This window comes from Bombus pyrosoma, linkage group LG3 (genome assembly GCF_014825855.1).
Source record: "Bombus pyrosoma isolate SC7728 linkage group LG3, ASM1482585v1, whole genome shotgun sequence".
NCBI lineage: Eukaryota > Metazoa > Arthropoda > Insecta > Hymenoptera > Apidae > Bombus > Bombus pyrosoma.
The window spans coordinates 5,726,182-5,744,234 of NC_057772.1; the positions used below are offsets into that span (position 1 = coordinate 5,726,182).

An 18,053-nucleotide genomic window follows, 5' to 3' on the forward strand; every position below is an offset into this window, starting at 1 on the left:
ATTTCAAATGAAGATTTATGAAACGCAATTGATCAGGTGGACAATATTCGTAGCTTTTACGTGCGATTTGTGTTTGACAATGTTTTAACTAACTGAATAATTTTATAGCTTATATACGCGATTTAAACAACATGGAATCATTAGTTGTATAAAATTGTCAATCGTTTGATATATAGAACGATCCATCGATCTTACGTATACGAAAAACTTGTTCAATTTAGTCAAATTATATAAAAGCGGAAGTCGTTGCGAAACCAAATGCAACGTTTCGACTAATTGAAGAATTTTGTAATTTACATATATAAAATTGAAATAATATATGATTATCTCTTAGATGAAATTGACTATTTATTAATATCAGGAAGCATCCATCGATGTTACGTAACAGAGAACTTTCTCAACTCGAATCGAAATTCTATAAAGTCGGGAATGCTTGAGTTGTACTACTGACAAGTCAAATAGAATACAAGTAACGGGTCTCGATATCTTATTATAAACAGTATAGAGTACACGAGCTTCTGGTTATCGATCGTTCTGTGATACCACGCCGCAAAAACAGGATATTAAACCGCAACCTGTGCTTAATACCGAAAGATTAACACGGGACCAAAGGCAAATACGATGTCCATTTGGTCGATGAATCTTGCTACTTGTTAGCTAGTTGCATTGGTAGTGTTTCAACACTATTCTCGTAAGTTTCCTCGAAACACCCTCGAAAACTGAATATTCAAATTTATGCCATGAATATGCGACTGCCATAGAAAATTCGAATTTGACTAACAACCATCGCACTTTGTGTTTCCAAATAAAATGTTTTTTCTTACGATCGTTAAATTCCACGCTGGAATTAATAAATAAAGTTAGATCGGACGAAAATTAAACCGTATGTATTCTACGTGAAAATTAGGTATTTTCGACGAACCAAAATTGGCTGTTGAAACAGTCTGATATTAATACGCATCGCATCGACGACGTTATGAATTTAAATTATGCCTTTCGTCCGGCTCTTTCGCTCAAGTTTTATCACGCGTAAAGACAAACATTAATTCTCGTAATTGGAATCGTAAATAAATACAAGTTCATCAAGCGCGATAACACGCGATCGAAACGGAATTAAACGTGGCGTAGAAAACGGAAGGGCGGGTAACTTCATAATCTAGAACAATCGTATTCTTTCGCGTTTATACGGAACTTTTAACAACGAAGAACCGAGGATAAGAAACTTGGTTCGAACGCAAACGAGAAGTTAGCAAGTTTGCTTCCCAAGGTATGAATAATTTTCATTCAAGCCTCTACATCGTGGAAATTCAAATTTGGAAGCGTTCCCAGCCCGAAATTTATTTCCTTCTCGTACCGTGCATATCTAAGAAATCGCAATTCTTTGTTTGGAAATATACTATAATATAGATCTACTATATTGTACTATTATACTTGTATCATTACACTATTCAAACTCTTATAGATAGATACTTTTTTACGAATAAATTTTCGTCTGCGTTATAAGAAACATTTTGCAATTTCGTTAGCACTGTAACGAGACACGAGTATTAATTACGATTGCATCGATAAAGTTTTTCGAACATATCAGAAAATATATATGAAAGCTATAAAATATTAAATGTAAATATATATTTCGCATTATATTCGTAATCCTCGATATTCAATGAATAAAAATTCAGAAATCAATTTTCCCACATTTATTATACGTTCAAGATGCCCGTTCATGCTGTATACTAAGTTGTTTTACTAAATATAAATACGCAATAAATATCTCGTAGTTTCTATATCCATTTTTAGAATCTAACTTGACCGATATCAATCGTGATAAGCGTGTCTCGTTATAAGGTTAATGAAAATTTGTAATTTCTTACGTGACATATGCAACGCGAGCATAAAGATTTTCTACGATAAGCGTTCAAATACTTTCGCCAGTCACCGCTACAAATCGATATCCTTCAGGTGAAATTATAAAATAGCATCTATCAACGATCCTTTTCAAGAAGCGACCTTTTCGCTTCTTACCTTTTTCTCGAATTATTTTCTTGTAGTCTCTTAAATTATTCGCAATACAGGACGTAGTTTTTACGGTGACCATGTCGTTCTTTAGACGAAGCTTCCATTTCTAAGTCACTGTCCAACTGGTGCGTTTGGCCGGTTGCTCATAAATTTACCTCCGGAATTCCATTACTCCGAGGTGGAATCGATATTTCACTATTGCGAAGAGAAATCTCGAGTACTCGAAACCACTTGGAGGCCGAAGGATCCGTTTCACGAACGGTTTCGAGTTTATTTGCAGACTCTGATCCTTTTGTAACCCCGAAATCACTGCCAGTTTCAGAAACTTCTATTCGTTACTCAAATTCGTCATTCGGAATGCACGGAACCGATGCCGCAATCTCCTTACACGAATTAACCACGCAAATTTCAAATATGTGGATTAGATGGTAAACGTTCTCCTAGTTTAAGCTGACTGATGATAAGTAGACTGCAGATTTTTATGCAAATTCATATTTCCATGAATATAATTAAGAAAACGGAGATAGAACATTGATTTCCCCTGTTAGATATCACAAAGGCTATTATTATATCCGAGATATGTTATACGTTTTTACAAATTATTTGCATTTTGCCCATTTTTGAATTGTCAAATTTCTCATAGGTGCATATAAAGGTCGGCAATCTAATGACTGGAGAGAAATAAATAATAGAGCGAATGATCTTAGCCTCGCCTTTAAAGATCATAAAACTTGAAATTAATTACTTTCGTCGTTGCTTTGCATTAGTTAGGATGTGTTTCGACGTTATCAGAATAATGTATGGTCCAGTTTTATGGGTACAAAGTAATTTCGCTAGAACAGATAGTCTTAAAAGAAGTTTCCGAGAAAGAAAAGCAATTCGGATACAGGCTCGTACATAAAGAACTTGCTTAAAGTCGTAAAAAAAAAATTTACCGCGAGATAATATTGCATTTCCGTCTTAACAAGAGGCAGGAGATTTTTCACGTTTGTCGGCTACGAATTCCAGTATGTCGGATAATTTACCGGAATTTAATTACGATGCGGACATTGATAAGAAACTGATAGCGAGAACCGATATGTCTACCAGAGGATAGAGAAAATTTCATTTCGCAACGTTTATTTTCCTTACGCTCTGATATCGAAGTTCGTCTAACACGGCGAGGTACCGAAAGGTACTTGATACTGAAAATTTCTACGAAAAGAAACTTCTCAATTTTCTCGTATTAATTAAGAAACTAGTGAAGTGCTTAAGATTATCAAACGATAGTCCTCGTGGTCGTTCTATATCGCCTCGATATTTTCATTTGTTAATTTAAGAAAGCTATCCAACGCTCTGAACCATAACCACTGGAAACCTTCCCCGAAATTTCTAATTGCCACGTCAGAATGTCACTCGAATATTTTCGATCGTTTTCACTGTTTTCTGGTACTTGCAAACGAATAATATATAACAATTATTAAACCTGCTATCATAGTTTGCACGTAGGTTGATAATTCGAAGCATAGGTAGTATACGATATTACCGTCGGTGTATTCGTCGGTTAAGTTGTCATTTGTTGAGTAGAATCCATTCTATTAAATCCGACTAGGAGAATTCATATTAAATTGTGTACACACAGACTGCAATCAAAACTATGAGTAATGTTTCCGTTCCCAGAGAACATAGAATATGACGTTACAGAAGCGTTAGGATAATTGAATGTTCGGATAATGGAACGTTCGGATGGTTGGCTATTCGGATAATAGAGGTTTGCTTCTAACGCGTTTACGTATTCCTTCGTTATCAGCCGACCAAGATTCGCCCGACCTGTTCGGAAACTGTCGCCAGCCTTTGTGATGCTAATTTAACGCTCCAGTCTGTCCTATGCCTCGCGAATCTCTCGCCCCTTCCATGGCAACAGTTTTCTAAAGGGGACAAAAGGCAGCGTATTTTTATTTCTATCGCGAGATGTGATAAAAGATCGTCACGATCCAAAGTTCGAGAAACGGGCAATGACGAGGGAACTCCACCGAAAAGAGAAAAACGAAAGGGACTTACCGGTCGACAATTTCCTGCAAGATCGCGTGAAAAGTTTGCCAAGGAAAATGAAAAAGTGGCTAGCATCGTCTGTCCTCTATTCCGGCAGATTTTACCGGCGCGAATAAATAAATCGTGGCAACGTCGAAACTCGGAAGGCATTTTACAATGTTCGAGCAACCCCGGAAGGGGTTGCCGAAGAAATGCGCGGAATCCCACTTATCCAGTGAAGTACCTGTAAAGTCTCGTTCACTTTCCCAACTATCGCGAGCAGAACACCGTGATAGAATGTTATCCATGCTTTTCGCGATCGTTTCGCCGTGAAACTACGCCCGTTTCGTAAATCGGCTGCGTTACGCTTTCAAATTCCTCTTCTCGCCCGTTTCCAAAGTCCGTGCGTTATTTTACCTGATCATTCTTCGTCATTCACTTTCAATTAAACGTTCGATTTCGCGCGATGAAACTGTCGATAACGTTTTGCGTACACTTGGAATTTTTCTTGTTCTTGTTTCATTGGATTTCGAGTTGAGGACCGAGGACGATGTATACAGTTGAACACAAAAGTTTACGGTTCCTATACGTTCCTTGAATATAAAATACCGTGACAAAAGTCCCACGGATTTTCTCCACGCGTTACGAAATACATGTATCGTCGAAACCTACCGCCTTTACCCAGAAAGAAGAAGGAAAAGAAGATAAAATACGCCGACGTGAAATCAGAAAAATAAGAAGCTTCGTATCGTATTAATATCCTGCTGTGTTCCTAGCGTAGAAAACACTAAAGGGTTTCGCAATTTCCGATGCAACGTTATCCCGACATTCTTAATGAATTGAACGTTTTAACTTGGTTTAATCATCTGTAGAAATACATTAATAACGATGGCATCGATATGTAGATATAAATAATTTTGTGACAAATCACGTTTTTAGTTCCTTCGGTACGTTCGGTTCGGAATACACAAAATTCGTATGTAGAGTTCCGCGATTGACTGTATAATGGGGAAAATATTTCCACAACGCGCACATGGAAATTATCGTGACGCGCAATTGGTATTTCGAAGAATCGATGAAATACGACAATTGAGTTATATTGATTGCGACTCAGGGTCATGAATAGCAAGTATACGGCCGAATTGTAATAGAGTGATTCACATAACGTGATTTATGCGCCTAGACGTATGAATATTAATTAGGACGGTGGCCATAACTGCTGAAGTAAATAAACGGTATTCAATCATCGTTTCGCGTCAGGACAGCTTTGCAATCAGCCAGGCTCGCGCATAAAACATTGTCAATTCATAAATTAGAGAGAAAGAAACGTGTATACGTATATAACGAAAGCAAAGCAAGTCTAACACGCGACACTCGATTAATAATCACATGTTTTTATAAAATTTACTTTATTCATTATAAAATACTTTGTTCATCGCAAACTTCCTTTATTCATTATACTATATATATACTTTACTTTGGAGTATAATTATCTACAATTGTCTGTTAACGTTATAACACGCGAATGCGTATGGAATTATGGCTGATGTTTAGACGAGAAATTTATACGTCACGTCACATACAAATAATGTGTAATACACAAGGTGGTTGCTGAAACTCCCGTTTCTACAAGCTTGCTCGCGCCTTCCAGAAACCGAGAAACCGTTTGAAAAACGACTGAATCCTGTATTAATAGCAGCTACTTTAAAGTTATACGCTGTACGTGCCCGAAACTAACTTGGAAACCAACCAACGGGTGGTATACGTGCTGGTGAAACTGTCAATGTCGATGGATTTGTTACAAGGGAATTCGGTTTACGGTCATGAAAGCTTTGTCGAAACTCCATTGAAAGTCAGCTGCTTGATGAACCGCTTTAAACGACTCGTAGCGGAAAGATCGTTTGCAATAAACAAACAGAGCAAAAATCTGTCAAGATAATAAAGCGAAACACGACGTGTGCGCGAGCCGAGCCAGACATTTTGTCTGTCAGCAAGTTTGATGAGATAACGTTAATCCCTTTTCGCATTGTCGAGTGTAGAGGTCATTAAATTAAGCCGTGAACGCGATGTTTAAACGGAAGCTCGTTGAAAAGTCATCCTGAAAATATATATATTCTACGATTAATCGCCACGATAGTATTTTGAGCCACACGTTTCAGGTCGATTAATTATTAATCGATAATGTTGATGGTCCGAATCCCGATGGGCAGGTATTATTTTCAATTGAAATGGAATTTTATCGTCGTAACTAAATCCAGTTGGAACGGTTCAGCAGTTTGGTACAATGCATAGATTAATCAGCGGTAACCGGAAATCTGCGTGTTCGGTGCCAATGTGTCGTTCGATGGAAAAACGTGGCGTCGCGACAACGTCAGACTTTTTTCGCATCAGCATCCCGGAAACCAGCTGCCAGATAGAAACGCACATTCAACTTCCAGCCAAGTTTTTACACGACGCGCAAGAAAAATTGAATCGAGGTAATAGAAACGTGTACGAAGAAAAATTGACAGTAGTAAAAACACACATAAAAAAAAAGAAAGGAATAGAAAATGAGCAACGAAGTTTAAAACGTTGAATGGTACAGTGGTAGTCGATAACCCATGCTACTGAATCATTTAGAATGTCTGAGATAAGATCAACTTCATTTACTAGAAAATGGCCAACGATGTGAATAACTTGACAAACATTGCCAGAGGAAAAGTGCGCAAATACGATACGTAACATCTTGCAAAAGTTAAATATTACGGTGTAGTATATCTCAATCTGTCGAGGTTCCCTGGAAACAAAATACGTATACAAAATTCGCATGGTGGTCGACATGTTCAATAACGAAATAACGAGGTTTAAATAAAATGAAATGGCAAAGTTTTAGGATTCGTTTTCGAATAGTTTTTATCATACTGCGAACGATATTATAGGAAACGATATAAAATATACGCTCCCTACGATATTTGATATATAATACGATGTTTTGCTGTAAAAAATGTGAATTTGCATAAAAATCCTCTTGTTACATCGTTTGCACCATTCAATTAAATAGTTTGATAACAAACAATTCGCTTTTAACGACATTCTACGGAAGTTGGCAAGATTCCTTTCAAGTGTTCCTTGTCGGTAAAGTAAAATTAGGGTGGGACAGTACGAAGGAAACGAAAGGATAGCAAACGGAAAGGAGAAAAGGGCTTGCCAAATAAGCGCGAAGCTGCAAATCAATCGAACGTGTAACGAGTACGACCCAGTTTTGGGCGAAGTCTTTGAAGATGGCTTTACGTCCTTTGTGTTCCCCAGACGCGGTTATTCTTTTCAGTGTATCATATAGTTCCCCTTTCGTTCGAGCGCCTGGGATACACAAAACAAAAGAGAATTTTTATTGTTAGTTTGGAACGTTTGCTCTCGCTCGATAGTCGCCGATAATAGCGTGATTGTACTCTTTATTTGTATTTATTAACAAGAATTCTCTTAGAACACAATTCTAGTGGCTGAATTTCGCAGGTTGACAGAAGTTTAGGTACATTCTGGCTAATTAGCAGAAACGTAGAACAGCGAGAAATACGCAAGAAAAAAAGCAATTATAATAATGGCTGTGTGTTTATTCTTCGATGAGAACGAAACAACGGGAGAAAGAATATCACGCGAGTAAATATATCACACTTGTTGAGGTTATTAGATGTATAAAGAGAGAGAAATAGATAAATTATAAGGTAGAAAAATATATTTTAAATACAGAAGTGAAAAGTACAAGACTGAAATAATAATTTGAGCTGGTCCAGATCCGCACGCTAGCAGTGTTACCATATAACTGAAAACCCCGAAGCCAACGTCGTCTGTCGGTTGTTTATGGTCTGCCTTCGTCCCAGTCTTTTGTCTATGCGCAATCGATGGCTTCAGTGCTTTAGAAAGCTAAAAAGACCAGACGTAGAGTTTTCTTAAAAGCGGTGACCTTCAACAATACTGATCGATTTTATTCCGAGTTTGAATATTATCGATTGCAGATATTTCAGGCTAATAAATATTAATCGAAACATTACGTTTTCAGCGATACGTAGCTTGATTTCGTCTGTGTTGCGTTCCCGGAACGATTCAACGTTTAATCAAAATTTTAATTTCACGCATAAAACTTGTATTAAAGTTACAATGCATGGGCATGCATCGTCGCGTCCTATTATCGTGGAATTTTCGAATTTTCCTCGCACCACGGAAAACTGAAACATTTATGTCATTATGAGAATTCCCTCGGGTTCGAAGCGTTTGCCATATCGTAATATCGTCGATGAGTCGCGAAAAATTCTTACCTATTGTAATTAAACGTTCTCGAATTTCAATCAATTATATTCGTTTGTGTACTTGCTGTTACGATCCTGCAACTTTTGCGTCCGAAATCTTGTCCACGTTTCAACACACAGAATTCATTAAACGCTAACATCCATTTGCGTCGAAAAAAAAGAAAAAAAAAATAACGGGACAAATCGTGATTTTTAATCCACGCCCACCAAAAAGAAAAAAATGTCAAGCGATCGGAAACACCAGAATTATAAATATAGAAAAATCATCGGCATGTCGTAAATCTGATATTTCCCGAACAGGTAACATTTCATTCACGCAAATTCGTTAACATCGTCCACAAATTTCAATCGATCATTCCATCTATACAATTGCCGAATAAAAAATAACGAACGCAAATTGAATTGAAATTCATACGTTTATTGTTATAATTGAAGAGGAAAGAAGAAATAAAGTAAAAATTGAAAAAAAAACTTCTCTGTAAATATTTGTAAACGTTATACTGTGGATAATATTTCGCCATATAGAGGTATCTATCGTGCAATAACAACTAATAGAATACGTCGGCCGGGAAAGGTTGGTTGCGGAGGAAAACTTGAAAAATTTGCCTGTTAAAAGGTATACAAAATATAGGTCATATGTGTAATTTACGTTTCAAGCGCTTTTAACGTTACCTATTATTTAAAGCGCAGTTTTATAATGAATGCATCGGACGATAATGAAGGAATTTTTAAACATTCTGTACTTGCAATTTAGAGAAGATTATTTACGAATAAAACGGAACACCTGGATAAGTTATTCAAACTTTCATAGGGAACAGAATTCATTTTCTGCCTCGAAATATTTTCCAATATTCCTATTTTATTTATCCAAAATACCTGACTAGAAAGAAACAAGCAATTATATACCTTAAATATATCTGATATTAATCCACTCTATATGAATAACAATGTGAAGCTTTCTATTATTATTTTACTTAACTTTAACTTTCCATCATTTATCCAATTTTACTTAATTCATTTACCAAAGAAAATACTATTTCTATGACTTCATGCGCACGCAATAGGCGTACGTAATTTTTGCAACATTCTGTCTCATATCGTTTTCTTACTTCTCCTTTATTAATGAAATTCAAAATGAACTAACTACGTTACATTTTAACAATACGCGCGCCAAACAGAGCGAAGCTAACGTTTTTACTATAACGTTTCATGTTTACGGTGGGCATGTAGACTTTTGTAGCTAAATGTACTTTTCTCAGGAATATTTACGTATTTACATATTTTAGTATTTGCATATATCATATATAATTAGTATTTACATATTCCCTTCGTTCAGTACACACCGATGTCGCTAAATCAATGAAGAAGCACAACGAATGTAGCGCGATCGTTCGGTAATTGCTTAAAATGAGCCCTTTCTCCCGAATCACTCGAACCATTTTCAATTCGACAGTTTGTCGATGAGTGGGTCGCAGAGATTTCGATGACCATACGTAGCCATTGGCGGGATTTCGCGAGTGAAAGCGGGTCGCGTCGGGACGACTATAAAACTGAACGAACATCGACGGACGAAAAGTAGGGAAAATTTAAGGAGGACCGGAGCGAAGCTTCTTGGCTCTCGGATCACGTCTCGAATCGCGGTGATCATTTCACGGGGACGTGGTCCCGACTGCCAGAGTCCGTGGCAAAGTCACGAACAATTCCGCACACGAAACGCTGCCGCTAGTCTCATCGACTGCAGCGCGACATTGCGTTGAACTGGCGACAAGAAGCTCCGAGTATACGCGTTTCTCCGCTTTCGGGGTGTAACTTTTCGATTGTACGAATCGTTCCGGCTCGTTTACGTTGAAAGGTTAATTAAATCGACACTGAAGTCCCGATGGCGAAAGGTAGGTAGAAAATTTACGAGTGCGTCGTAAATGCTCGTGTACGACTTAATATTAGGTTGGAATGTCATAAAATTTTGGAAAAGAAACGACCTTAATTAACCGACGTTAATTATATATGCAAAACGTGATAATCGGTTTAGGTTATTAGGGGAACGACTGATCGATCGGAATTCTGTATTGGTGCTAAATAATGATTAAGAATAAGCAGAAAATATTTGTAAATGTCATAAGAATGTAGCGAATCGTAAATCTCAGCGAAGAAGCTTTTGACGAATTTAGTAAGAAAGTCGGAAGGGAAAAAATTCGAATCTGATCCATGGAGTTATTTATAAAATACAATTAAATAATCGACGAACGCAATGGAACATAATGGTAATAGGATTGTCAAGAATAGTATAATTAACAAAGAGGAAAAGTATAAATAAGTAAGTTCTATTATTGTGCGTGGTAACGGTGAAAGAGATTTGCGGTATATCGCTCGTAAAGCAAATATCGGAATGCTTCTACTTTAATGCCGTTTCCTTTGAACGACATGTATCGTCGAACGTGAACTAGTTGCGTGTATTTGCATACAAAATTTTACAAAGTTAAATATAAAACTGTATTAATATACTTGGAACTAGCTACGACGAACGTTATTTGCTCCACTTTCGAGGAAAGTTTTTGTCGCTGAAACACGCACACAACTTCAACAACACGAAACGCAGACGATCCAACTAAAAAAAGTAAATTTCATCGTTTGATATCGATATTTGTTCTACTAAAAGATACTCGAGCATCGCTTTTGAAACTTGAATAAACATCCCGTGTCGAAATTTCATGTCTACCCACTTAAAACTTAAAACGCGTAAATATGTTAATCAATTTTCATTGCGCGATATTCACTGTACTTTATCACGGCAGATATTGCTCGAGTAAGATAAACGAAATTCTACAGGAATGTAATAAATTTCGATAAAGCAAATAACGTAGCTTCGGGCAGTGCGTTGAACAACAACGGTGTATAGATAGCTGAAAGTTCATTTCCGAGGATGTAGATAATTGAAATTCCGTTTTCCGTATGGTTCCAATTCGTCGAACAAAATAATTCGACGCGATGGAAATGTGTGTCACGGAAGGTACGCGGACCCGCGATAATTAACGAGAATGGCGAAAGTCCGCGCGAAAGATCGTAATCATAAAACGAGGATTTGCCGGGTGACAAGCGGGACGAAGAGCAAGGGTTAGAGGAAAGGGAGTATAGGGGATGAGGTGAAGGGTTGGGGGCGTCGTGGAGCGGCCAGCCAAGGTAAATTCAGAGAGTCAGCTGTATTCCAGGGCGCGGAGGCTACATCGATAATACGGCGAAACGAAATTGCACGGCGAACGAATTGTCGGCGACAAATTCGGTAGGAGTAATTCAGAAGTGGCCGCCAGCAACCGGGCATCAGACAGGAATTGCGCGAACGGCGTCGTTATCGCGGAAAATTAAATGTCAAATTAATGGAACGATAAATTCGCGTTCCGAATGGACGCGGTAACGGGGCGAAGCCAGCCAATTTACGACGTATGATGTGAAATTTAATTCGACGACATTCGAAGCGCGCGAAAAATACCGTTGATAAGACGAAACGACGCGGACTCGTCGTAGCTGAGTCGCCGGCAGATCGACTAGATTGTGAAATTGACTGCGTTTGCTTTACCTGGGACGGGTATCTCTCGACGCCGAATAACGCCGCGTTCTCGCCGCGATAATTTACTGCCTCTCTACCCAACACGACGTATTTCAGAACGCTTAGAATGTTATTTTCGGAACATCGTCCGCGTCTGCGAAACACACCAGCAGTTCTTTAATCAACGCTACACCGTGCTTCATCAGCACGTGTATTCGACCGTATCCCTGTCTCGTTCCAAATGTTGTTCCTTGCGTTCGTGCGCAAACGAACGAAGATTATACGCCGCGGGTGTACCAGGACTGCGGTCTACCGCTTACGAAAGGGGATGAGAAATTAACTGCTATACGCTGATCGTTCAAAAATGATCATTTTCGTAATTTTTAATTCCAGGCTAGTCGTTTTATTCCACGTGAAAATACACCGACTGGCCTTTGGTGAGTTGCGACAGGGCCTTTCTATGGTGCCGATGATGTAGCGTCGTGTAGCAAAAGAAGGGTTCGAAAGGTACCAGAATTTTTGGGTTATCGTCGTTTGATAAAAATTCGCTGTGAGAATTGCGGCAAGTAGCGATGGTATGAGGTAATGGTAGAGTAATGAACAAGAAGCGATAGGTTTAACTTAACGGTGATAAGAGAATAAAAGAGAAAACGAGGGACGGAATGGAAAAGAACAGGTACGTACGCGATAGATAAAACGGAAAAAGATGAAAAGTTCAAAAGAACAGTACCCGGAACAATGAAAGGGAAAATGGAAATGGAGAAGGGGGAAAGGATAATTGAGAGGATGGAGATGTTAAGCGCTTGACATACCGATGTATTACCACGAAATCCTCGGCATTCTCCTCTTCTATGTTCCAAGAATGTTTAATGCAGGTGTGAAACTATATCGTCGATTTTCTTGCTTTATTAAACAGCTGTAACCGTTTCCAGACTCGTTAAACTAAATTGCTAATCGAAAATTAAGAAGAGAGTGAGTGTGTGTGTGTGTGTGTCAGATATAAATAATATGTACTACAATAGTTAACGATATAGTTAAATATGCGGTATAGTATCAAGTATAACCGAGTACAATGAAACGTCCGTTATCTTGACAAAATGAATGACAACTGCGTTCGATAAATTAGCGATAATACGTCTACTATCGATCATCACGATAAAAGTTTTACACCAAGGGAAACGAGTATTGCGTATCGAGAAGAATTGTTATTCTCGTTTTTATTGCGAATCGATTGAAATGCTAACTTTAATCGAACGTAGTGGAGACATAGTTCTCAATATTAAGAAAATCCACTATTTCTCTCCGTGATATAAAATCATTTGGTAGAATACAAAATTCCTCTATCGAGCCTAATAAGTTGATAGATTCGACGTCAAGTGTCAACCATCGTTCACAAAATGATTGATTCACAGAAAAGTAACTGTCACCGCTGATGAATGTCAAAGCACGACGACCGACTAACAACCTGGTAGCAATTTTCATCGAAATACCATCTATTAAATTTAGATCACATCTTTTCAATTTTAATTGCAGGTAGTCCGTGCATCTACATGGGTAATAAGCAACGCCATCGATCAGAAAACTTCCCGCGAACACGATGAATGGCTTTAAAGTGGAACTTCCGATTTCCAGCGACCCAGGATGAAATCAATTCTTCAACAAGCGGAGGAAGTTCGTTCCCGATGAAGAAAAGATTGAAATTAGGTGGAGGCGCGCTTGAAATTATTGAAAAATAGGAATGCGAGTAGCCGTAGGGAGTGAAAACGAGGGACAAGAAAGAAATAGAAGGGGAGAAAGAGAGAGGAAGGGAGAATGGAAAGTCGTTTGGAAAATCGAGACCGAAACGAGGCAACTTCTGCCTAGGCTACGACGATTGAGGCGAGTGCAGCCAGTTGAGTGTGGCCATTGTTGTCGAATGTGGGTCAGCCTCGGCGTACTTCCGGTGGAGTCAAGCCGATGTAGAAGGCGGTCGAAGCTGCGCGAAGAAAGAGTAACGGAGTAAAATAGAGGATACGAAGAAATGGGAAAGAAAGGAACAAGGTAGACGTCGATGTCGCAGGCTGAATGGAAGAAGACCGACTTCGGTACGTAACGTTGAATCAACATCGGAACGGTCGAAACTAATTGTTCGTCACCTTTAAGAGGTTGCGGCTATACGACTGACTGCAAGAACACAGTTACAGGAAACGTCTTAACCCTTGTAATTGCGCGACCGCATGTAATTTCAACTGCTATTTGCGAAACCGGTGTTCGTGGCCACACTGTGTCTTCTAATAAACGAGCTACCATTATAAAGTATGAATCCAATTAAATTAGGGACACGCGACGGAAGGTGCACGAAGACGATTAGATCGTAAATTTGGTTCTTTGGAAGTTTATACAGTTTCATGCTTCGCGTTTTTCAATCTTTAATCTCTCGATGGGTAGTAGCGAGTGTGCCACTGGTTAAATTGCGTATTCAAAGAAAATGAAAATAACAGCGGAAACACATTGGCAAGGTGCTACTGTCGCATTCATTGGCCTCATTATTGTTCGCTAAGGGGAGCGCTTCTATGCACCCGTGGGAGAAGTTTACGTCACTAATGCGTAGCAATTGGTAATTTACTGGTGCCCAACGTTTGGGAATACCAAGTTGCGACATAGTTAACGACAATTGTTGATAAGCATCGACTCGCAACGGTAAGCCGCGCGCATCTCTACAGTCGTATTTTACGGATATACGCGGCGCAAATTATTTCCCGCTGTCTGTCTAAGCGTCATCGTCGCCTAAAGCATTTTAGAATACCGTACTGATAGGTATAAAGCGACACAGAGAAAATTAAAAATAAATAAATAAATATTTCACGAACGAAGTACATTGTATCGCTTTTTTAATAACTATAAATCATAATCCATGGCCATAGGAATAAGAGGAATGAAACAGGTTACGTATTATTAATTACAAGCCATAATATATCAGATTAAATAGCAAAATACTAATAGCACTGTATCATTCTTCGAATCTGTACCTTTCTATCGACAACCAGGCGAAATGATCATTTTCATAAATCGTTATTTTTATTGCGTTCCTAACATCATGGATCAAATAACGTCATTTACCTCTGTTTTGCACACCTTGTATCTACATAATCGCGTTATATGTTATTACCAAGCCAATTATTCCTACCTCTGAAAATGGTTTTCACTGGGAAACGAATAAAGCACAAAGTACAGAGCTTATCGAAGGAGAAGCACGAATATTTCATCAGCGTAATTCTGTCTAATGTAATTTTCTTAATAACGTTGAAACTTTCCATTTCCAACGCGACGCTCTCTTTTAGCGGTCGTTATGTTGTATACAGTGTATACTCGTTCGTTAATCAATGTACCGAAGCATTAATGGAGAAGTTTATATTCGATAGGAACGGTGTCACTTTGAGAAAGCAAGAATTACGATCTATCGTTAGTAGTTTTAAGTAGGTTAATTTCTAGATGGTTTCATCTCTAGGCAGCCTCTCTCTAACTTGCGCCGAGTTACGGGCTGCTTTCATCAAACTTCTTGTCACGAGTTCATAATCATTTCGCGAATATAATGAAATAAAAACTCGAGATAAAAATTTTGTTTCTCCGATGAGCTTGTTTCTCGACCGGCGTACCGCAGAAAAGGTATAACGTGCTAGAAGAAAAAGTTACGAGCTTCGATATAGCCCGCGTAACTTTTGCTAACTTTAAAGACGATATAAAATTGATAGGATCGATAAGCCTTGAAATATCGAGCGCGTAAATACATGAATTTTTAAATAGGGTGGACAATTCGAGAGAGCGAACATTTTTATAATAATATCGGGGACAATTTTTTTCGCCAACTAGAATTTCGTGAAAATAAAGCGGAACGACGAGATTCAAAAGCGGCAGAAACTGCTAACAATTCGCGAGATAACGCGGAAGCAGTTTTAATTTGGAGTAACAGTTCACGCATTTCATTACATGAAATTAAAGGAGTTCGTTCGTCATGTTAAAAAATTCTTCCGTGCAATGTTTAACAGCCGGCAGCCTCCCTGAAGGACGGAATGCGTACCAGTTCCGGCATGACTCGAAACCACTTTAATGTCCTCGTTAAAGTCCCAGCCAGTTGGAGGCAACCCTTTATGAATTAAAGCCTCGTTACTTCGCGAAATTAAAAGCCGTGGGAACTTACCATTCCGTGAGTCTATTAATACGGATCCTTTTCCAAGCAGACACGTAATCAATTCCCTGAAAAATATGGGGGAAAAAACTGATTAATTAGAGGAAATTAGTAACCACAATTAAGAATTTTAGGGAATAAATTTTAATAAAAAGAAGTGTTAATACGTATTGAGGTAAATATTTATTTATCCTTCGACCTAATATCTCCAATGACTTGTAACGTCACTACTACACTTCCAACTTCAAACTATCAAAGTAAACAGGATGTTCACAGGCTTGGAAGGATTATCCAAGTATAGAGAGTCCACTTGGCCAACTAGTTTGCAACATTCGTCTCAAACAAGTACTTATGTAGCTTCGCATTATAAACTAGGTACATTTGAAGCTCGTGCAACATAATTCAATAAACGAGTTGACACAACGGGCAACGAAGCGTATGTAGATAGAGTGGTTGGCGAATGTATTCGAACTCTCTTAGAAACCTTTCGTTTATTGCACAGGACATCTTAAAATTTCATTAGCTCCGTAACGAATTCTCCGAACGTTCCGTATAATGTACATATTCGTCGAAAAATTCTCTCCTAACCGTTCGTATACTTTCGTGAGAATCTGTTAGGTCGTCCGAAAAGTTTCTTTCGTTTTATAAGAAAATAATGGATGTACAACATTTTTCGTTTTATATTATTTTATCGAATTACGTGTGATCCATTCTGTTCTATCAAAATAAAGATCACAACGTTCGACAGACTAGGTTTCATGTTTGTACGAAGATGCGTTGTTGTAAAAGACGTCTCTGTAAAAGAAAGATACTTTTCGGACAACCCAATAGTTGAACCTTTAGTGGAATCCCTGACAATCAAATATCAGACTTATCATCTGAAATTCAATATTTACCGCGCTTACTTACGCGCTCAGATTTAAAGTGTGATATTTATCGGTACGTTTAAGCTTAGGAATCTGAAATTTAGGGAAGCCGGCGTTTCACGTGCAACCATGGAAAATGAACGAGAAAGAAAAGGTGGAATTAAGATCGAAGGGGAAAATTTACAAGGGTCGAACGAATCGCGTAGGATTCAAGGCAGGATGATCCGATTACAAGCGGCGAATAGTGACACGAAATGTGGATTTGCTTCGCGTTTGCATACTTAATGCTTATCGGATACGACTTAATTACATGGAGAGCCATAAAGCTGCGCTGATTCATTGTCACAATCTTCTCGATTTACGTCGCCCTACATAACGGCCCGATGAATTACCGGCCATTTCTGTTGCATGATTCACGCGCCAATGTACTTTGCATTCCAACAGCGAACATCGCAGAAAGGGCGAAATTCTACTTATACCGACGTCTCTGAGTTACTGGATACTTATTACATTTAGGCTAGGTATACATGGCTGTTAAAATTGTAAAATCAGACTGATAAATTCCGAAGAAAATAATCTACAAGATCGTAACTTACAAGTAGACTGAGGATTTGTATGCGTTCATGGCAAGTTAAAAAGTTTCAAAAGCGCAAAACAATGCACATACGTAATATGCGAAAAATATATAAAACAATCAAAGTAGAGCAACCGTGATCAAGGAGCATGCGATAGCGTTAACAGCAATTATTGCACTTTATCTATCAATGTCGAAATATCGCTTGGCCTAAAATAGAGTTTCATCGAAAACGGCAGGTTAATGATCGTCAGCTACGTAGAAAAATACACAGTAGACCTGAATTATAGTGTACGTCAATTATTGAGAAGCGAGATTGAAATGCTATAAATAAGATGACGGTGCAGGATAGGCAAAGTGTGGTTCGAGGGAAAAAACCAATACACGTTGTGCAGCAAGCTCTGCTGCTGACATGATTGATTGACTGATACGAGTGTGTATAGGAATATAACGTACACGTGTGTGGCGTGTAAGTTTCTCGTTGTAGCATTGCGCAGCTTCTTTCGATAATTCGTCAATTTTAATTAACACGTATCTTAATCCAGTATTCCTAATAACAAGTTGATAAATTCCTTTTCGACGCGATAATTCTCAATCT

General features: G+C 38.4%; 1 protein-coding gene across 7 annotated transcripts in view; it reads right to left on the bottom strand.

Annotated features, from left to right (window-relative positions):
* LOC122577958 (TWiK family of potassium channels protein 18-like) overlaps positions 1–18,053 on the bottom strand; it is a 361,683-nt gene that overhangs the window by 149,035 nt on the left and 194,595 nt on the right. For 5 of the 7 annotated variants that reach the window (XM_043749711.1, XM_043749709.1, XM_043749713.1 and 2 more), the window contains exon 3: positions 16,028–16,083. The exons of the other annotated variants lie outside the window; for them this stretch is intronic. The gene's annotated coding sequence lies outside the window, so the exon portion shown is untranslated. The remainder of the gene's footprint in view (positions 1–16,027; positions 16,084–18,053) is intronic. 7 annotated transcript variants of the gene reach the window in all.